Genomic DNA, 23,470 nt, shown 5'->3' on the forward strand with positions numbered 1-23,470 from the left:
TGGATGACCCAACATTAGATCAGACACTGCGTCAGACAAACCGGACAAGAAACAGTCCAGGAGTGCGTACTGCCCCCACCTGGCTGATATTGCCCATCTCCTGAACTCTGCCGCATAAATCTCAACGGAACTCTGACCCTGTCTGAGGGTTTTTAACTTCCTCTCAGATGTCACTGCCAAATCAGGGTCGTCATAAATTACGGCCATGGCTTTAAAGAACTCCTCTACCGAGACCAAGGCCTCATGCCCTGTAGGGAGACTATATGCCCATGACTGGGAATCTCCACACAAAAGAGTCTTAATGACTGTGACCCGTTGAGCTTTGGTACCTGAGGAAACAGGTCGTAATTCAAAATAGGACAAGCATCTATGCTTGAAATTACTAAAGTCTGAGCGATGCCCCGAGAATTTTTTTGGTGGGGGTACCCGCGGCTCGATCACAGAAGGGGGAGACACTCGGGTATTAGGGTATTAGCATTCACTGTTTTAATGAGTTCATTAACGGTGGCAGTTAACACGTCGACCCGTTGGCAGAGTGCCTCCATGATACTTTACGGTCTGTTGTTCTGTAACGGTGGTGTCAGCACACAGAGAGTATCTGTTCATTGATGATCTGCAGTTTCACCAACAATACAGACGTATACCTGATTATTAGTGATCTGCAGAATCACCAATAATACAAGTATGACTAACCTCTGGACACCTAGCAAAGTGTAAGTGTTTGGGTGCAACAGTAATTTTTAATAGTTTGACGAGACCTCACCAGAGGGGCTGGTGATGTACTATCAGTACCCAATGCGTGCACTAACGTACAAGCTCCAGCAGGCTGAAGGGTACAATAACGAAGAGGCTGAATCTCCCGAGGAGCGGGTGACTCAGATTGTACTGCAGGCACGAGAACACCCGTGGGGCGGGTGACTCAGACTGTACAGTAGCCTAAGAGACACAATAGTACTACAATGACAGATACCCTACAAGAGCAGGTAATTAAGGCTGTACTACAGCTTAACAGAACTGTTCCACCAGAGGAGCTGGTGTAACTAGTGCCTCACCAGTGGCAAGGGCCCACTGGTGAGTAGAATGGTCAGGTAGTCAAGGTTCGGCAGCAGAGAGGTAAGTATTGGTTCAAGATCGTGAGACAAGAGAGTAATCAGTAATCAGGCAGAGGTTCAGCAACAGGAAGGTACGTATCGGTACAGAATCGTGAGACGAGAGAGTAATCGGTAATCAGGCAGAGGTTCAGCAGCAGGTAGACAGATGGGCAGAAGTACAGGATCAGAAAGCAGATTCAGAGTCAGAGTGCTAGCCAGAGTCAAATACAGATCAATACAAAGTAATATCCTAGCCTGGGTGTGAAATCCTTGGCATCAACACCCTGGAACTAGTCTAAACAAAATAACAATAGCAAGACTGCAAATTCCTAGACTTGGTGTGAAATCCGTAGCATCAACACCAGGGAACTACCTAAGGTCTGCGCGCTCACACGCAAGTATTCACGACAACAGACAAGGTAACAATGAAGCCGGAGGCTTATGAAGCAGAGGAGATCCCACTGGCACGGCCCTCCGCATCAGCCAATCCTGGGCGCCGTGGGACTCCTCTGACATCAGCCGACCAGCTCTAGTCCTCTACCTTTCGTGTCCCTACCTCTCCCTCTGGATTGTAAGCCTTTGGGCAGGGTCCTCCTTTTGTGTCCTACCTGATCATGCACCTCCATTACTGTAAACCCATGCTATGCATTTGAGTGAACCTAACTTGCCTAATCTCCATGCTCCCATCCAGTGACTGACTAAGCATTACCTTGTACTCATACTGTGCTGTGTGATCTGGATTCTTGTATTGTCATATTTCTGTATGTCATCCCTAAATATTGTCTGTAACCTAAACTAATTTCCAGCGCTGTGTAATATGTTGGCGCTTTATAAATACAATAAATAAATAAAACATTTCTGAATAACACCAAAGTAAGTGAAAATTAAAATTAAAGTAAAACGTAAGATGATTAAATTATTTGTTTTTATAATAAAAATGATTTTTGCTGCATTTACCTTTCCTATGAATCCCTGTGTCTGTGCAGCCCGCAGCTCTGAAAAACTGGCATTAAACGAACTAAGTACCTCAATGTGTCTAAAGGTGCGGCTTGCAGCACTGGAAAGCTGGCATTTTACTGTGTATCCCAATGTCTATAGGTGCAGCCTGCAGCTCTGGAAGGCTGGAGTTACACTGTGTATCCCAATGTCTATAGGTGCAGCCTGCAGCTCTGGAAAGCTGGCATTTTACTGTGTATCCCAATATCTATAGGTGCAGCCTCCAGCTCTGGAAAGCACATTGCTTACTGCCACTATACTTATAATGTCCTTGACTTGTAATATACACACTGTCTGTCCTTGTATTGTTTTTGTTTGTGTTTGTTAAGCAACTGCCAAGACAAATTCCTTGTAGGTGCAAACTTACTTGGCGAAAATACATTGATTCTGATTCTGATTCTGAAATTTTACTGTGTATCCCAATGTCTATAGGTGCAGCCTGAAACTCTGGAAAGCTGACAGTATACTGTGTATCCCAATGTCTATAGGTGCTGCCTGCAGCTCTGGAAATCTGACAGTATACTGTGTATCCCAATGTCTATAGGTGCTGCCTGCAGCTCTGGAAATCTGACAGTATACTGTGTATCCCAATGTCTATAGGTGCTGCCTGCAGCTCTGGAAATCTGACAGTATACTGTGTATCCCAAAGTGTCTGTGGCTCTGTGAGGGTGCATCCTACAACTCTGAAAAGCTAGCATTTTACTGTGTATCACAATATCTATAGGTACAGCCTGAAGCTCTGGAAAGCTGGCATTTTACTGTGCATCACAATATCTATAGGTGCAGCCTGCAGCTCTGAAAGGCTGGCATTATTCTGTGTATCCCAATGTCTATAGGTGCAGCCTGCAGCTCTGAAAGGCTGGCATTATTCTGTGTATCCCAATGTCTATAGGTGCAGCCTGCAGCTCTGGAAAGCTGACAGTATACTGTGTACCCCAATGTCTGTAGGTGCAGCCTGAAGCTCTGGAAAGCTGACATTTTACTGTGTATCCCAATGTCTATAGGTGCAGCCTGCAGCTCTGGAAAAATGACAGTATACTGTGTATCCCAAAGTGTCTGTGGCTCTGTGGGGTGCATCCTGCAACTCTGAAAAGCTAGCATTTTACTGTGTATCACAATATCTGTAGGTGCAGCCTGAGCTCTGGAAAGCTGGCATTTTACTGTGTATCACAATATCTATAGGTGCAGCCTGCAGCTCTGGAAAGCTGGCATTTTACTGTATATCACAATATCTATAGGTGCCGCCTGCAGCTCTGGAAGGCTGGCATTATTCTGTGTATTCCAATGTCTATAGGTGCAGCCCTGAAAGGCTGGCATTATTCTGTGTATCCCAATGTCTATAGCTGCAGCCTGCAGCTCTGGAAAGCTGGCATTTTACTGTGTATCACAATATCTATAGGTGCAGCCTGCAGCTCTGAAAGGCTGGCATTATTCTGTTTATCCCAATGTCTATAGGTGCAGCCTGCAGCTCTGGAAAGCTGACAGTATACTGTGTACCCCAATGTCTGTAGGTGCAGCCTGTAGCTCTGAAAAGCTGACATTTTACTGTGTATCCCAATGTCTATAGGTGCAGCATGCAGCTCTGGAAAAATGACAGTATACTGTGTATCCCAAAGTGTCTGTGGCTCTGTGGGGTGCAGCCTGCAGCTCTGGTAAGCTGGCATTTTACTGTGCATCACAATATCTATAGGTGCAGCCTGCAGCTTTGAAAAGCTGGCATTGTACATTGTTCCCAAAGTGTCTGTGGTCTTGCGGAGGTGCTGCCTGCAGCTCTGGCAAGCTGGCAGTATACTGTGTATCCCAAAGTGTGCGTGGCCATGCAGCCTGCAGCTCTGAAAAGCTGGCAGTATTATGCGTATCCCAATGTCTATAGGTGAAACCTGCAGCACTGCAAAGCTGGGAGTATATTGTGTATCCCAATGTCTATACCTGCAGCTTGCATCTTTGAAAAGCTGGCAGTATAATGTGTATCCCAATGCCTATAGGTGCAACCTGCAGCACTGCAAAGCTGGCAGTATACTGTGTATCCTAATGTCTATACCTGCAGCCTGCATCTTTGAAAAGCTGGCAGTATACTGTGTATCTCAATGTCTATGCATCTTTGTGGCGGTGCAGCCTGCAACTTCGCAAAGCTGGCATTATACTGTGTATCCCAATGTCTATACCTGCAGCTTGCAGCTCTGGTTAGCTGGCAGTATACTGTGCACCCAAAATTGTCTGTTGCCCTGTGGCAATGCAGGCTGCCTGCAACACTAGAAAGCTGGCTTTATATGGATTATCCCAATGTCTATATGTGCAGCCTGCAGCTCTGGGAAGCGGGCAGTAAACTGTTTATCCCAATATCTATAGATGCAGCCTGCAGCCCTGAAAACTGAAAGCTGGCATTATAATGTTCCTGTGGCGGTGCAGCCTGCAAGTCTGGAAAGCTGGCATTATACTGTAATATGCAACTAAAGGTGACTATAGGAATGTTCTTATTGCAGCCGAACGCTCCCTTATGAGGAGATGGACTAGTCCAACTCTTCTCAGTTGTGTCAGATTTTAACTGCTTGCTTCTTTCTCTGTAGTGGTCATTTAAAGCGGACCTGAACTCAGAACTTCCTTTATGTTCTAAAAGATGCATAATAACCTGTAAAGTGTACCTACATAGCTCGGGTACAAAATCAGATACTTACCTTAAGAGAGGGAAGTCTCAGGATCCTATTGAGGCTTCCCTCACTACTTTGTGGTCCCCCTGTTGCTGAGCACGGCCCCCACAAGATTAGCGACAAGGCATTGTTGCTAATCCCATAAGGGCTGTGCAGCTCCTCCTCCTGGATCAAGTGCTTGCAATAGCCGACTGAGCCCACTCGGACATGCGCAGTAGCATGGAGCCGAGGGCTTGTGACAACCAGGGGAAGCCACATTAGGATCCTTTATAGTAAGTATCAGACTTTGAACCCAAGCTTTGGCCCAGGTTCTCGTTAAAGAAAAACATTTATTTGTTACAGCTGATACAAATCCTGCAATAAGTCTGCAGTGTGTCTACTTCCTGCTTTCATAGAACCAGACATATTCTTAACATCCTGTGTTTACCAATTAGCTCTCTGCCATAGCAGGCAGCTAGCACAGCTGAGGGATCAAATTACAACTTGTGCTTAGTCAGAGAAGAGGGAGATTTGGCAGGCTAAACTCTCTAAATACATATAGGATGCTATATGTAGGATTTCTATATGTTTTCTTTTTATCCTGTGCAAGAGTTCAGGTCCATTTTAACACATGCACAGCATGCTGCAAACTAAGATATAAAGACCATTTTTTTTTAAATATGTTAAATTACTGCTATGTTTATTAATATTTTAAAAAAATAAATGTAGATGATGAATGATGCAATTTTGTGTATACGTGAAGAGAAGGGGACAAAGTTTAGCATCCTTTTGCTGATTGTCGTCACACGTTTCGCAAAGAAAGCGAGAAACATCAGTTGCAGTCTGGAACATGAACTTGTTAGGGGGTTACACAGAGACTGCAGCAGAAAGCATGAGACGTACAGTATATTCTACTTGCACATATCGGCTTGAGCATTCTTTGAGCTCTAGATGGCGCTGTGAGGGACAGGCACAGCTTGAGGCGCTCCGTTTTGCTCCAGTGTGTCTATGGTAATGAGCTGTCCAGCACTTCAGCAGCGACAAGGGCTTTTCTACAGCTTTGGAGGAGAGCGGTCGTGTCTGTCAGCTGCATGCATTCTTGTGTGCACTGCCAGTCCGAGAAGCGCTGCCCCACCTGGCAGCCAGTGCCAGCACAAGACGCCCTGCCAGCCTGAAGTAGCCTCGGCACGTTCAGCACAGGCGTCTCTAACAATAACCCTGCCGAGCATCTCCAGGGTGCAGCCCAGAGCCAGGACCCTGCCTAAAGGTAATCATCCAGAGCCTGATTATCCCTAATACGGTGACAGGGGAGGGTACTCGTGTTTATAGAATGCTTTCATGTGTGCTGCAGCCAACACTGCGCTGACTGTATTGTATACCCAAGGCTGCTAGTGCAGTTTAAACACAAAGGGCTAGGAGGAGATATAGGGGAAGCTGGGGCTGGGTGATTACTCATAGTACCAATAACCTTCCATCATGCCACACTCTGTTTAGTAGAGATTGCTAGTTGCATGCATTGCACCATATACTGAAGTGGACTCCTTCCTGAAAGGCATCATCTTTTGCAAGTTTAAGACAGGGAAGTACTAAATATTGAAATAGAAATGAAACACAAGAGACCTGTGGGATAGGCTGAGCTATTTCGGGGATAGTGATAAACCAGGGCTTTGTGTTGAGATCTGATCATCCCACCTCCTGGGGCTGCTGTCTCAGCACAGGTGCTCTGTGCTCACATGGCTGTGCCTAACATGCATGAAGGGAGACTTTCTGCTATTTAATCAGATCCATGGGGAGTGTGTTCCTTGACCTTATGGATTCACAGGGAGAACAGATGGCTTGAGAGGGGGAGGGGATTACATATCAACCTAAATAATTTACACAATCTTTTTTTGCTGTGCATGGAGGAAGGCACTAGGTGCTAGAAGTTATAAATAATAGAAGGAAGTAGGGCAGCATGTGGCTTTATTTATGATGCTGGTGCAGGAGGAGTTGAGCTGTGTAAAATGACTGTGCAGGGATGCCTACTCTGCTGTTGACTGATGCTTCCCTGTTTGCTTGTAGCCTTTTAGTTCCATCTATTGTCACAGCTTGCAGGTCCTTCACACCTGCTGGGTGTGTTTGAACTGGGTCCTTCATGATATTAGAAGGCTGTTTCATGAAATGGTTGCACAACCATGAATATATTGTGTGCAAAAGTATAGTGGACAGTTGCACACTTCCAAACATTTTCAAATGGGAAACCTGCAGATCTCATAGAGCAAAAACCTTTAGGCAAAGAACGCCCTACATTTGTGGGATAATACTCTCTTATACAGACCTATACCTGAGACCTGAAAGAAGCACAGCTGAGGTGCAAAGAGAGACACTGATTAAAAGACAACGGAAGCGAAAGGTACATGGAGGCTGCCATATTTATTTACTTGTAAACAATACCAGTTGCCTGGCTATTCTGCTAATCCTCTGCCTCTAATACATTTAGCCATAGACCCTGAACAAGCATGCAGCAGATCAGGTGCTTTTGACATTATTGTCAGATCTGACAAGATTTAATATAAGCTTGTTTCTGGTGCTATTTGACACTACTGCAGCCGAAAAGATCAGCAGGGCTGCCAGGCAACTGGTATTGTTTAGAAGGAAATAAATATGGCAGCCTCCATATTCTTCTCACTTCAGTTGACCTTTAAAACACAGGGACAGAGTTTTCTAATAAAGAACTGTTTGAATGTGTTAATTGTATAGTTTGTATTAACTTGATTGAAGAATAGTTTACTTGTTTGAGCCTATGGAAGCATTTTGCATAAATCTGTAGCTGTAGCTGTGTTTTCTCAGAGGCTGTGTAATTACTGCAGGTATGTTTTTTTATTAACAATCTGCTCTTTAACTATAAATAGAACAGTGATGTGGAAATAATTAACTCTGTATCACACTGATAATCCCTAACCCCCGGCTAAAGTGGTAGTCAGAGATCGCCCATTTACTGTAGAAACAGCATGTTAGCATCGTTTATGCCTTTCTGGTTGATGTAAAATATGGTGCAATTTTATTGACAGTGTACATTGTTCAGGCATTTCTCATTCTTAACTATTTTTGCTGGAAAATATTTTACACAGCTAGAACTCATCTGATTTGATGTTTGGTTGTTTCAGACACTTGAACATGGGTGTTATTAAGAAGTTAAAAACTATATTTTTTGATAATCATTTACCTTTATTGTAACAGTATGCTGTAGGTTACAGAAGTACAAATTACATCATGTCCAGTCAGTTACATATAGGCACCCCATAGTCTGGACAAAATGCGCTGTTGCCCAGAAGGATCATTTACATGTGTATATATGCATGAAAATATTATATATGCATGAAAATATATATATTTCACACAACATTTAATATATATTGCACTTGTTTGGCTTCTGAATGACATTAGTTTGTCCAAAACAGCTGTCTGTCACCATCTTACCATATTATAGTGTTTATGTTGCCATACCTCTAACTAATGTTGTATTTAATTTCATCCTAGATGTTTGACGATTATTGTTACTGCTTCCGAAGAAACTTTAAGAATAGGTTCAAAGTGGTCAATTGCATAACGCACATGTTATAATATGTGTGAACTGCAATGGTGACTGGACATAGACTTTAATACAAAGCCTGCAAGCAGCGAGTTAGAATAATGCAATCAGTTACAAAGCATTACTGTGAACAGCCCCATAGATTTGTATGGGCAGTGAGTTGACATGTAGAATTACTGGTATTCTCCAAAGCAACTGAGCTCTGTGAGGTAGCCCTAAGACAAATAAAAAAGCTTGAGTTTCTTTTGTTTTTCTCTAGTGCTGTCTGCAACGCCTGTTATTCTACACTTTAATGTAATTCAAGGCAAAGTTAGTTTAGAACAGTTAATTTGAGAGTGTGCTGGTATGGCACAGAGAATCTAATGAATGCTATAAATAGTGGAAATAGAACCAGGACACCAGGGTTGTTATAGAGGTTCTAAGCTCACCTTGCTTACTTGCCTAAACACAGTTTTCCACTTAGAGTGTCACTGTGGCTCTGCCAATTCCCTCATGTGATTGAGCTTCCCACTGGCCCTCTCACCCGAGTGGCATTGCAGCTACTCTCTAGATTGGTGGAGAGGGTTTGTCAGAATTGACCAAAACCAATTGGTCTCATGGCAAACTGTGCATGATGATGTCTTCATGGGCATACATGTGTGCATAGAGGGAGTGTCCAGGAAAATGAAGGTTCTCCAACAGATAGGTGAGGTCAGTGGAGGAGTCCCCCACACCCACAAAAAAGTAACGGTACTGTATGAATAAAACTTTTCAACACCCTACTTTCATAGAGCAATCCTGCACAGTCCGGTGACTGGTTCTGCTTTCCTCACTTGTCTGACACTGACGCCAAGGTGGAAGCACTTCAGCCAAGACTAATGATGCATTTCCTTAGTTGGTTGTGTCCTTGAGTTCTCAGGCCTGGGACCATACAAATGGTGACTTTTTCTCCTGAATTATCTACTAGGAGATAATTAATCATCTTCTCTTTAAAATGACTTTTCAGCATTTTACAATTGAAAGAGTACCCAAATGTTGGTGAAAAAGCGCTATCAAAATTATTTAGGGTGTAGGTAAAAAAAAAAAACAATATATTTTTGCTTGCTGGTAGTTTAAAATGCATTTTATGACAAGGTGGGAAAAGGGAACTGCATATGGGCCCTTGTCTGGCAGCACGGGGCAGGGAAAGGAAAACAATAATGCTCAGTGTTTTTTTTTAAAGTGAGTCTGAAGGGAAAGTAAAAGAAAAATCAGATAATACCTATGGAGAGGTAAGCCTCTGGGTCCTATAGATCCTACCCGTTCTCCTTACGGCCTCGCAGTCAGCTGCAGGCTCCCCCGTTCGCAGTCTACGACTGATGGGTTGTAGACTGCTCTGTTCCGCTTTGGCTGGCTTAAGAAGTCTTCGGAAGCACTTGGACTCCCAAAGAGGGGCTGCTCCACACTGCGCACGCGCGGGGGAGCTCTCTCTCTCGCACACTCGCTCGTGCACAGTACAGAGCTGTACTGCGGGGCGGGGGGATTCGAGCTCCCAAAGACTTGCGAAATCTCCCGCAGCGGGAAATTTGAACAGAGAAGTCTGTGAGGGAATGAGGGGACCATGAGGAGAATGGGAAGACTCTATAGGACCCAGAACCTTCCCTCTCCTTAGGTGAGTATCTGTTTTTTTTTTTTTTATTTGCACTACAGATTCACTTTAAACACACAGAATAGATGCTTTGTTTAGACCTGCTGGTATTATACTTGTCTACTGCAGGATGGGGTGCTGCTTAGAGGAAAGGTCGTGAATTTCTGTATATTCAGAAAAGATATTCTATTATGAACACCAATTCTGATCAATCATTTATGGTTACATTGGGCAGGGAACATATGTCTCTATGGGCCTGATTCACAAAGCGGTGCTAACAGTTAGCACGCCAGTGAAAAGCCCTTTATCACGCCTAAACTCAGTTTAGGCATGATAAGAAGAACCTCGCGCGAATGTTCTGCGCACAAAGTTTTGCGCACCGCGCTTCGCGCAGTGCCCATTAAGGCCTATGGGGACTTTGCGCGCGCGTAAAACTTTGCGCGCGGGACTTTGCGCGCGATAATCAGCACAAAGCGGTGCTAACTCAGCGGTGCAAAGGTTATCATGCCTAAAGTCTTTTAGGCGTGATAACTGAGTTATCACCGCTTTGTGAATCAGGCTGTATGTACGTATGGCCCTGCTTGGGGCAGTAGCAGCACTTTGTTAGGGTTGATTTTCCCAGCCTATTCTACTTACCTGCAGTGGGAGCCCCCTCCAGTAATAGGGAATGTGCACTTCCATCTCAGATGAGTGTGTTTGTACAGTGATGCACTGCTTGTACAGAAGCATGGCAGTGGGATTGCTCTTTGCATATCTGTGCATCAGGGTAGTCATGTCTGCAGTTATCATCATGTCTCTTCTATAAAGAGTGGTTTCACAGCACATCACCTTTTTGTATATTTTTGATTACACCCTGTTTACCCAGTGACTCAATTTTATGCAGCTATGTCAGTTTCCATTGTCTACAAAACAGAAAAAGAAATGCTAGAATACATGTTTCTTGTTGCAGACTTCTTCCGCAGCCAGATGAGAAGGAAAAATGCGTTTTCACTATTTACTGTGACTAATATAGACACATAGCAACAAAATGCTTCCTATCAACAAGACACTGCTCACATACCTACAGAGAACATCAGGGCTTTTTTTTTTTTTTTTTTCAATTTCTCTAAGATACAGGCAGGGCTCTTAAAGAGACTTATATCATTTCCAACCAATCTGTAGCAGAGCAATAGTAAACAGCCACCATTAGATCACCCTAAATACAGAAACTGCACAGCATTATTGTAGCTTGGTATATACAGTATTATATAACATGATGCTAAGAACGGCACATTCAGGAAAAACAGGTAATGCTGTTTAAGGATATGCAGTGATCATTTATTTATTCTGGAAGTTTATAATTAAATGAAAGAAGAAGACTAATTTAATGTATTAGCCTTCCCCAATATGTTGCCTGGGTGGATACTGGGAGTGGTTTTAGGAGGAGAAAAAAGCACTTTCTGTGGCAAAATAAAAGGTATACTGCTTATCTCTCCTCCCCAGGTTGATCCTAGAGGCGGGGAGACACTTGTGCCAGTGGCGTAGCAATAGGGGGTGCAGAGGTTGAGACCGCAACAGGGTCCTTGGACCAGAGGGGCCCTTCCTCAGTGACAGTATTAGCTATATATTGGTCCTGTGCTGGTAACAATCTTTTCTTCAGATGCATTGAATAGTAGTAATCATTAACAAACTGTTCCCGATCTCCGTCTTGCACCTCTGACACTGTGGTTGTCCTTGGCAAGTTTTGGTGTGCATTATCAATTATGTGTAGAGTGCTTGGGGAGCCCAATGTAAAACTGTCCTGGGGCCCACAGCTCCTTAGCTACACCAATGACTTGTGCACACATCCAGTCCTTGCCTGCGCTTAATAAACACATTTGAACTGGGTAGTAACCATCTGATACCTGTATGTATACCCATCACTACTCTTTAGTGCCAAGTTTTGGAGCAGTGACAGCACTGACAAGGCGATAAAGCTGTTCATTATGCAGTGTTACCACTAGGTACTCTATTTTTAGATATATATTACAGGTTCATTTGAAAGTAAAGCTTCAGATTACACTTCCAAATTGGCTTCCTAACACTGAAGTGCTTGTTGAAGCTAAGGAATTAGCAGACATATACAACAAATAAGAACATTGCTTCAGACAGGCCTATAGTGTATGGCACACTAGATTTGACTTTACTATCTTATTTTCATAGGAAAGGACAGCAGTTATTTTACTAAGCAAGTGCTAATACTGTATGAATGGAAATTACCATATTTTTCGGAATGTAAGACTCTCCGAAATATAAGACGCAGCTAGGTTTAGAGGGCAAAAACAGGGAAAAAAGTATATATACTAAAACTGGTGTGTCCATGTTCCAGGAGCATCTTGTAGTTCTATAATCATTGTCCTCCTGTGTCCCCATGTGTCCTCCTGTATCCATTTCTGTCCACCATGTGTCCCCTTCTGTCCTCATGTCCTCCTTTGCTCCCCCTGTGTGTCCCCTTCTGTCCCTGTGTCCTCCTTTGATCCCCTTGTGTGTCACCTTCTGTCCCTCTGTGTCCTACTGTGTGTCCCACTGTATTCTCCTTTGCCCCCTTATGTCCCTCGTGCCCTCCTCTGGTCCCCTTGTATACCCTCTGTGTCCTCCTTTGCCCTGTGTGTCCCCTTCTGTTCCCCAGTGTCATCCTCTGGTCCCCCTGTGTGTTCCCTTGTGTCCTGTTCCCCTGGGTGGTCTTTCAGTTCCCTTGTGTGTACTCTGTGTCCCCTTCTGTTCCCCTGTGTTGTCCTTTGGTCCCCCTGTGTCATCTCCTTTTCCCCTATGTTGTTCTCTGGTCCCCCTGTGTGTCCTGCTGTGTCCTCCTCCTTTCCCCCTGTGTGGTCATTTGGTCTCCTCTGCTCCCCGTGTGTAAAGACAATTGGCGGCAGCGTTTCTGTACTGTTGCAGCGGCGAACACAGACCTCTCATCTCCGGCGCTGCTTCTCTAGTGCCGGCTTCTGTTGATCACCTCATCAGCAGAAGCCGTCAGTAGTGAAGCAGCAACGGAGATGAGAGGTCTGCAATCGCCACTGGAATCTGAATTAGGTGAGCTGCGATGCCGCTAATTGTTTTTACACACAACGAGTGGAGTTGGGGGGGAGGGCAGAGGACCATACAAGGAGTGCCCGACATCGCGGTGGGTAGGCAGTTCATACCGGCCGGCAATTGTAAGTCAGGGACTACCTGTCTTTGAAATGTAAGGCACAGACTTTTTTTCTCCCCATTTTTTGGGGAGAAAAAGTGCGTCTTCCGAAAAATACTGTAGTTATTCTGAAGTCACTTAGCAGTTTTGAGATGTAGCCAGTGGTGGCATGCCTCAGGTCCAAATCACACGAATGAGTCCACTGTGGTGATCCCTTTTTTTCTTGTGGCTGCAGTGATACTTGGCTATGACATCGACACTATCAGATCATTTTAACATAGTCAGTGATGGAATGATAAAAGGGATTTGAGCTGGTAGCAGTCCCAGGCAACTAACACTGACACTGGTGATTCAATGCCATTAAGAGCTTCATAGCTATTTATTGTAGTAAGCAAGAGCAGCAACTCTGTACCCCCAAGTAATCACTAAGGACTAGTTCACACTGAAAATCGGCAATCACAATCACTGAAAAGCGCCTGCTTAATGTAATCAAATGAGCCATTTCACATAGTAGTCATTTATTTTATTTTATTTTAACTGCAAAAGAACTGCATGTAGCATTTTTTTGCAGGGATTGCGATTCTGTAAGTGTATACAAAAGCAAAAGTGCTGTGAAAACCGCTTTAAAATCATTACCCGCAAGGCGCTCTTGGTATAAAACAGCACTAAGGCAGCAATCACACTTGCCTGTTTTCATGCAAGTTTGTTGCATAGGAAAAAGCATTTAAACTGAGAGCCAATGTTAAAGTTAGCCTTAAAGAGACTTTGTAACAAAAGTTCCCCTGGGGGGTACTCACTTCTGGAGGGGGAAGCCTCAGGGTCCCAATGAGGCTTCCCCCATCCCTGTAGCTGCAGGCAGTCCAGTGCTGGCTCCCCCAAAGTGTCCCGGAATCCTGGCTCAACAAGCCTGACGAAGCTTGATATATTTACCTTCCCTGGCTCTGTTGCAGCTCTCAGCACGGAGATAGGCGGAAATAGCCGACCTCTGTCGGGTCCGCTCTATTACGCAGATGCAGGCGACTCGCGCCTGTGCAGTAGAGCGGACCAAGAGCGATCGGCTATTTCCGCCTATCTCCGAGCGGAGAGACGATACTGAGCCTGTGCTGGAGCCGGGAAGGTAAATATTTACACCCCCGCTGTTCGGAGGAGCACAGTGACACCGCTGTGGGACACAGGAGGACGGGGGAAGCCTTGAAAGGATCTGGAAGCTTCCACCACCCGAGGCGCATACCCCCAAGGGGACCCTTTTTTTTTTTTTTTTTTTTTTTTTTTTAGTTATAGGTTTTCTTTAAGTGAAAATAAACTGATTGTATCTAACCTCCTACATCTAAAAATAACTTTTAGATTTCTCACAGTTTTATGTTATGTTTAAAAACTTCATTAAATGTTTAATTTCTGTTCAGTGCAGAGTGCTAATGCTATAATGGATGCTTACTGAGGGCATCCTTAAAATGATTAGGAACAGAGTGGTTGCTTTTTTGATATTGTTCACATGCTCATAGTCTTTTTTTTTTTTTTTTTTTTTTTTTAATCTCATTCTCTTTTTTTGCCCACATACTGGAGGCCACATGGGTGCTCCAATAGGTAGACTTCATATGTGCTGTTACAGATAAAAAAAAAAAAAAAAAAAAAAAAAGCCTATAGATACTGTCCTGTCCACTGACATTGCACTTGAACGTATCACATTTTCTTGGGTTGGATAAGCATGTTCAGCAGCCATCAGGGCCGGATTTACCACTAGGCACTGTAGGCACGTGCCTACAGGCGCTATGTGATCAGGGGCGGGAGAGTAGCAGCTGTGCACATGCCGCTGATGTCACTGGCCGCCCCGCTCTGCAGGACATCCGCCCCGACCATGCCAGTGAAGGAGCGATCGCATCTGCAGTCCTGTCTTGGCTTCCGCCCGCCTCAGGCCTGCTTCAGGATGTAGGAGGAGCTGAAGCGGAGGGCAAGGAAGCGGAGCAGAAGGGGGAAGTGTCGAGTGGTGTGTGAGTACCATGTGCGCCATGTGGAGGAGAGGGGACCGAGGTGATCGGCACAGAGTTCTAATGCAGATGCTGCCTGTGAGTACAAGCATCCACCAGCCAGAGAGAAGCTGCGAGTCTGACAGTGACTGCAGCGATCAGATTTGCCTACTGTTACTCTACAAGACTGCCGCTCCTCATGTGAAGTGACGCCCTGTAGAGTAACAGTAAGCAAACCCGGCCGCTGCAGTCTGAATCACAGCTTCTTCCTGGCTGGTGGATGCTTGTGCTCAGTCACAGGCTGCATCTGTGTTAGAGCTCCGTGCCGATCTCCACCTCGGTCTCCTCTCCTCTTACTGTGCACTGCCACTGCATTCTTTAAATGCCAACAGCTTTCCTGATAGCGTTCCTTGGAATCATCTTCTTTGCATGTAAGCACTGGCAATGCTTGGTTCATTCACTTACTTCCTGCTGTTTGGCTATATTCAGTTACTTCATTGCTGCACTGGTGTTTTTAAAAATTTTAGTACACTAATTTTTGTTCATGTTTTATGCACCATATAACATGTTTTGTGCATCTTTTAAGGTTTCTGTCTAAGTTATGTATGGTATAGGTCGTCCACGCAGAATTTTTGTAGGGAATACTTTTAATTCATGGTACTAGTGGTATTTTCGACAGTGTTGTTCACTTTCATTATTAAAGATGCTTAGCTTTGCAAGGAGTTGCCAGATGCTGTATAAATGTGCCTAATTGGTATATTTATATATTTCCATGCCCTGGCACCATTGGTGACTTTTTAAACTGTTTTTACGTGGTGTATACTTTTTCCGTACAGACTAATTATGTAAGATTGTCCCTTAGATCCCTCTGATTAAATCTGATCAGAGAGGGATCTTTTCCTGCTCACACACTGCACACAGATTTCCAATTGATTGCAGCATGAAATGTATTGGAAATCACCTTGCTGCCCCCCCCCCCCCAGTGTAAATGGTCCCCCACACCCCCATGTGCAGTGTTAAAGGGTCACCTATCACATTGCAGCACAAGTCCTTGCTTCCGCTGACTACCATCACTGCCAGTGCCTGTACAACGTGACACCAGGAGCATGTAATTACATCCTGCATGTGGTTTCAGGCAGGTAACGGTAACGAGGGACACTGGAGAAGGCCAGGATTTGTGACTGCATGACAGGTGAGCCTTCAACACTGGCACAGGGGGGGGGGGGGCATATACATTTTAGGGGACTGTGGGTTGTCGGGATATTTCGAATGCCGTTTGTCATTACCGCCGTGCATGCAAATTGAGCCCCTGCAACCAAGATTTTCCAGCATGATCAATCCTTTTGACAGGAAACCGATGGGCTGACCGACAGCTACAGATTTTGATTCTCCTTCGATCTGATAAATATATCGGATCAAAAAGCTGATCAGCACGCAATATCAAATAGAGTATGGCACCCTTAGCTGAACTGATTTTTGGTTGATGGTGTTAGGTGAAAAAATAGTGTTTACAGGTGTACCCTAATGTCACTGACTTCTCCTCCAACAACAGATTGAAACTGGACAAATCAAATGCCATTGCAGCTGATTTTGATTGCTCCACTTTCAATCTGTAAACTTACTGACCATCCATATTACTGACCGCCACCTTCCTATCACTAAAATCTACTTCTTACTACCTGCCTGTGATTAGACACTATCACATTTTTTGTGTTAATGGTATCATTTCCTTGTGATTTATATTCTCTGTTGCTTGTTGGTAATATTGGCCTAGGTTTGGTTAATTCTGCATACTGTCATTGACAATGTCTGCATACTGTTGGTATTCTATACTTGTCTTAGAAATATCTGCATTTCCTTGTGTGGTTTTATTTCATAAGAAAAGGGACTATAACAAGGGGGTGTGGCCTGTGCTGAGAGGCGGAGTTTAGGGCGCCAAAACTTTTATGCCTATAGGCTCCTGAGCTGTAAATCCGGCCCTGGCAGCCATACCAATGTTTACATTTATAGAAACCTTTAAAATCTAAAAATGTCTTTTTGGTCTCCATCCCAATACTTATAGAGCTCCTGGCCAGCATATTTTAGAGATTAGGGGCTTTTCTAAATACCACCTGTGGATTTGCTGAGATGGAATGACTATATGCAGGAACTAAAACATAGGATGGGCCTATGCTTAGTTGTATTGTAAATTGGAGTCTGTAATAAAGGCAAAAGCAAAATAGTCATTGGTTTTGTTTGCTTGTGTATTGCATTCAGGAAAGTGTTTTATGGCTGTAAATCTTTATCAGTGAGGGACGCTGTAGTCCGAATGGGTCTGACTGGAGAGAAATTGTCAGTTGCATAGCTGAATATTATGGTAACTCTTTTAGGCAGGGAAAGAAGACAAGGAACACGGCATAGGTATTTGTATAATTGTCATAGTACATACATGTCTGTTTCATCATGTTACGTGTTACTAAAGCTTCCCTTGTTGTCTTTCAGTCCATCTGCAAACCTCACTTAGCCATAGTCCCTGAACAAGCATATGTAGATCAGGTGTTTCCGACATTAATGTTGGAACTGACAAGATTAGCTGCATGCTTGTTTCTGGTGTTATTGAGACACTACTGCATTCAAATTGATCAGCAGGGCTGCCAGGCAACTGGTATTGTTTAAAAGGAAAGAAATATGGCAGCCTCCATAGACCTCTCGCTACAGTTGTCCTTTAATGAAAATCATTGAAAAAATAGGGCCTCCTTTGATTGACTTTGATAAAAGTATTGACCAAACGTTGATCTAGAAGGGACATTCTCTTTCCTGATTGGGCACATGCAGGAGAGTCAGGGGATGGATTGCCCCATCACCTTGCACTGCATTGATCAATACAGAGTTTGCGGTGGAAGTATCTTCATTGATTTTCAAACAGATTTCGGCTGAATCAACTGGTGAGGATTGCTATTCCCTAGCTCATTTCTGATCAGTGAGATATGGATTGTCTGATGGACCAAGTGCATATCTAATAGCATGGATAGCTCAGCCTCTGTCCTGCTCTCTATCTATCCTTTTGCGGCTCAGTAAAGCACCACTGCTTCCTTTTGTCATAAAGAATGAGGATTATGCATTTTTAATGATCCTTTAAATAATAAACGACAGGTATTTCTATTTTCACCTCTGTTTGTCCTCTGTGTTTCCTTGCAAATAAGAGGCATATTTATTTGGTTTTAAGATTTATATTTTGCGAGTTTAACACTCATTAAAAGGAAAAAAATAAAACGGTGTACTCTGCAGTAGTGTTTCAGTAGTTTAGAAGGTCCTTGAGATGTGGAAAGCTTATTAGGATGTTTTTGTGCGTGTATTTGCATGTCTATGTTCACATGCCATTGCAAGAAACAAGAGCATGCATTACGTGCATAAGCCAAATTTCAAACACAAAAGGGCTGACTCATCTAAAAAAAACAAAACAATATTTCTACTTTTTGGTGCACAAAGTGTGTTTCAATCTGTTCACTTGAATTTTTTTTTTAGAATTGACGAGAATGTATAATTTACAAAGTATGCCGTCTAGTTTATGACTATCTAGAACAAGTTCATAGTTAAATTTTACAGTTACCATGGCTAACATTTTTCTGCTGGGCATTGCTACATTATTTTTAGATCTGTAATGAAACCACTTGCCGCAAAGTAACTGTAGATGCGTAATGCTAAGGGTGAATGGTGAATGCTTTCCGGCATTGCCATCTCTGCCAAAATGCTTTGGGCCTGATTCAGTAGGAAGCGTAAAAAGTCTGCTCAGTGGGTTCAAATTATAGCCCTGCAACCCACATGAGTATGTGCCTGACTCAGCCAAAATATTACCGCTGACGTTGCATAAAAGTTTTTGCTACATGCGCTCTTATTTTTTTTGTAGCTGTAAATTAGAAAGTGATAACCAATATTTTTTTGGCAAGCAGTTTTTGCAACGCACATCCCTTATCGTGCATGCCTGCCTTACTATAATGTATTTTAGCACACACACACGTATCTTTGGCCAGTAAACATAGCTTTTTGTTCTGGTGAAGAAGCCTTTCCAAGAGTATTTCTTTATAATTTATTGTGTTTATACTTATTGAGATCCTCCCAGATGCCCACCTGAAGCCAAAAATAGGTGTACATATCAAAGGCAGTCTCGCGTGACATCGTGTTTGGTTACCAGACATACACTAGCAGGCCACTATGTCAGAAGTGCAGAGGTTATGAAAGACATGAGAAGCGGATGCTGATCCTGGTACAGTATTCATTAATATTTATTTTGTGTGTTACTGAATACGTTTTATGTTGGTACGGTTTCTGAAGTGTAAACATCGGGAGAGAAGTGACCAGGCATACACTCCAGTGTGATCATGTGGGCGACTGCAGGAACTATTATTATAAAAGCATCCAAACAATTAGCAGTATGTCAGGAAGTTATAGCCCTAAAACTAAAAGCCTGGAGCTTGGTAATTAGTTTCTTATACAGTAGTAGTGAATAGACTCCGGATCTGTCAGCATTGCTTTACTGTCAGGCATTAAGTTGGTGTCAGGATTAGTTTAGAGAGTAATGGTTATAGATGAATGCCAGATCTTGTAGGTAAAAAAAAATAAAAAATGTATGAATGTATAGCAACCTTGCTATACAAACATGAGACTGTGTATAGGGGAGGAAGCAAATCTTCTGCTTTGGAGTCAACCTTAAAGAGGCACTGCAATGACATATGGCAGAATGTAATACATCTTCCAGAACACCCAATGTTACGTTACTTTAATCATCCTGGTTTCGGCATCAAAGGCATTTCTTGTAAATATATATATATAAATATAATGACCCCTGCCCTCCCAGTATTGTACTGTACGTCATGAAGCCTTCTCCTCCTAGTATACAGTGCACTCTTCTCACTTTGTGATACACAGCAAACATTCCATAGTGATGCACCTTGTCAGCAGCAAAGATACTGCCAAGTTCCTCTTAAAAGGAACACTATTAATTAAAACGTCTTTTTTTTAATGTTCCATATTAGGATACAAATTACCAGTAGTGCTAGGGGCAATGTATTTATTCACTCAGGTCTCTCTCCCTCTCTCCCTGCTTTAAAATCATCCTTCATTCCTCACACAGCTGACAAATATACTTCACTGTGTCACAGCATGCAGGAGAGTCTGAGAAGGAGGCTGATCTGAAAGGGTAACAGGAAGCTAGATGTGCTGTAATATAACTAGCAGTCAGGGAGATGTATATACAGTGGTTTGCAAAGGTAATCGCCCCCCCTTGAAGTTTTCCACATTTTGTCATATTACTGCCACAAACATGAATCAATTCTATTGGAATTCCACATGAAAGACCAATACAAAGTGGTGTACGCGTGAGAAGTGGAACAAAAATCATACATGATTCCAAACATTTTTTTTTAAATAACTGCAAAGTGGGGTGTGCGTAATTATTCAGCCCCCTGAATCAATACTTTGTAGAACTACATTTTGCTGCAATTACAGCTGCCAGTCTTTTAGGGTATGTCTCTACCAGCTTTGCACATCTATGGACTGAAATTTTTGCCCATTCTTCTTTGCAAAACATCTCCAGCTCAGTCAGATTAGATGGACAGCGTTTGTGAACAGCAGTTTTCAGATCTTGCCACAGATTCTCGATTGAATTTAGATCTAGACTTTGACTGGGCCATTCTAACACATGGATATGTTTTGTTTTAAACCATTCCATTGTTGCCCTGGCTTTATGTTTAGGGTCGTTGTCCAGCTGGAAGGTGAACCTCCGCCCCAGTCTCAGATCTTTTGCAGACTCCAAGAGGTTTTCTTCCAAGATTGCCCTGTATTTGGCTCCATCCATCTTCCCATCAACTCTGACCAGCTTCCCTGTCCCTGCTGAAGAGAAGCACCCCCAGAACATGATGCTGCCACCACCATATTTGACAGTGGGGATGGTGTGTTCAGAGTGATGTGCAGTGTTAGTTTTCCATCACACATAGCGTTTTGCATTTTGGCCAAAAAGTTTTATTTTGGTCTCATCTGACCAGAGCACCTTCTTCCACATGTTTGCTGTGTCCCCCACATGGCTTGTGACAAACTGCAAACAGGACTTCTTATGCTTTTCTGTTAACAATGGCTTTCTTCTTGCCACTCTTCCATAAAGGCCAACTTTGTGCAGTGCACGACTAATAGTTGTCCTATAGACAGATTCCCCCACCTGAGCTGTAGATCTCTGCAGCTCGTACAGAGTCACCATGGGCCTCTTGACTGCATTTCTGATCAGCACTCTCCTTGTTCAGTCTGTAAGTTTAGGTGGACGGCCTTGTCTTGGTAGGTTTACAGTTGTGCCATACTCCTTCCATTTCTGAATGATCGCTTGAACAGTGCTCCATGGGATGTTCAAGGCTTTGGAAATCTTTTTGTAGCCTAAGCCTGCTTTAAATTTCTCAATAACTATATCCCTGACCTGTCTAGTGTGTTGTTTGGACTTCATGGTGTTGCTCCCAATATTCTTTTAGACAACCTCCTGAGGCCGTCACAGAGCAGCTGTATTTGTGCTGACTTTAGAATACACAGAGGTGCACTCCATTTAGCCATTAGCACTCATCAGGCAATGTCTACTGACAACTGAGTGCACTCAGACCAAAGGGGGCTGAATAATTACGCACATCCCACTTTGCAGTTATTTATTTGTAAAAAATGTTTGAAATCATGTATGATTTTCGTTTCACTTTTCATGTGTACACCACTTTGTATTGGTCTTTCACATGGAATTCCAATAAAATGGATTCATGTTTGTGGCAGTAATATGACAAAATGTGGAAAACTTCAAGGGGGCCGAATACTTTTGCAAACCACTGTACACTACTGCTGACTGACTGGCTGCTTGTGATGTTACACTCCTGGCAGCATTTACCGTACTTCCAAGGCTGCTGTGTGCTGTCCATGCTGGGAGGGAGAGACGTTCTTTTAAAGATCCCGATAATAACTTTGTAAACAGTCAGAGAAGTGAAGACAATAAACACACATTGCTGTAATCTTATGCTAGGTACACATCATACAATTTTCTGGCAGATTTACCTGCCAGATCAATTATTTTCAACATGTCCGATCTGAATTTTTTTAATCGATTTTTCAATTTTCCGATCATTTTTCCGATCGTTTTTTCTAATTGAAGTGACCACAAATCGATCGGAAAAATGATCAGAAAATTGATTGAAATTCAGATCAGATATGTTGGAAATAATCCATCTGGCAGGTAAATCTGCCAGAAAATTGTATGGTGTGTACCTAGCATAAGATTATTTCAGCAACGTGACTTATAAACTGTACACTGAGGAGTTGATAGCAACTATCAGGCCACACGGGCTCACGTCACCTGGCTGCGCCACACGCTCACGCAGGCGCAGAAGATGCCGACCTGGGGAGGTTGGCATCTGCAACACAGGGGACCCCGGGACACCGGCATAAGATTATTTCAGCAACGTGACTTATAAACTGTACACTGAGGAGTTGATAGCAACTATCAGGCCACGCAGGCTCATGTGGCCTGGCTGCGCCGCACGCTCACGTAGGCGCAGAAGATGCCGACCTGGGGAGGTTGGCATCTGCAACAGAGGGGACCCCGGGACACCGGAGCTGCGGTGAGGGACAGATCGGCTGCCAGGGGCAGAAGGAAGCCCCAGGTAAGTAGATCTTAATTTTTTTTTTTCCTCGAACCTGTACTGAGTAAAATTTAAAATAAACACATGAGGTAACTTCAAGCGAACATTACATAGTTACCTTGCCATCAGTTCCTCTCAGAAGCGCACCATTTTCTTCTGGCAACAATCCCTTCCAATTCTGACAACATTTTGTCAGAACTGAAATATATCAGTTGCTGTCAGTTATAGCTGAGAGGACAACGGATGTGCCAGTAATGTCCATGTTTCCCTATGGCTCAAGTTGGTGATGTTACAGTTTAACAGTGTGCTGACCAGAAAGCTGTTATGGGTAATGGCCATTTTTAAAATGGAGGATGAAGAATTCTATTGATCACAGTGGATAAATGGGACGCAGGAGAGGAGAAAGCGATTGATGACTAGACTATGAGGGAGGTAAGTATGACTTGTGTAGGTTTATTTTGACTTTTCATTTTCAGTTCAGGTTTTCTTTAAGTGAACATAGCTTGATGAGATATTATTGTATCAACAGAAATACTCCTAAATAGGGCTTCCTTATTTTGATTTTAAAATCTAGATTTAAATGTTAAAATGTCTCAGTGGACTCCACTACAGTAATTATGACTTTTTGAACCTCTTTCTGCTTCAATGATGTTAGGTGTGTATGCCATGTCTATGCAAGTTTTATGACCTCTTGTTGGGTATCCAGGAGAATTGAGCTTCAGTCTGATAGCTAAGATTGGTGCCTTATTATTATTATTATTATTATTATTATTATTATTATTATTATTATTATTTAGTACTTATATAGCGCCGACATATTACGCAGCGCT

The 23,470-nt window shown here is 43.3% G+C and overlaps 1 protein-coding gene across 2 annotated transcripts in view; it reads left to right on the forward strand.

Moving 5' to 3' along the window:
- Positions 1 to 5,746: 5,746 nt before the first annotated feature.
- Positions 5,747 to 23,470, forward strand: part of SRRM3 (serine/arginine repetitive matrix 3) — a 455,592-nt gene continuing 437,868 nt past the window's right edge. For both annotated transcript variants that reach the window (XM_068268670.1, XM_068268671.1), the window contains exon 1: positions 5,747 to 5,981. The gene's annotated coding sequence lies outside the window, so the exon portion shown is untranslated. The remainder of the gene's footprint in view (positions 5,982 to 23,470) is intronic.

The sequence above is a fragment of the Hyperolius riggenbachi genome, chromosome 2 (assembly GCF_040937935.1).
Source record: "Hyperolius riggenbachi isolate aHypRig1 chromosome 2, aHypRig1.pri, whole genome shotgun sequence".
Taxonomy (NCBI): Eukaryota; Metazoa; Chordata; class Amphibia; order Anura; family Hyperoliidae; genus Hyperolius; species Hyperolius riggenbachi.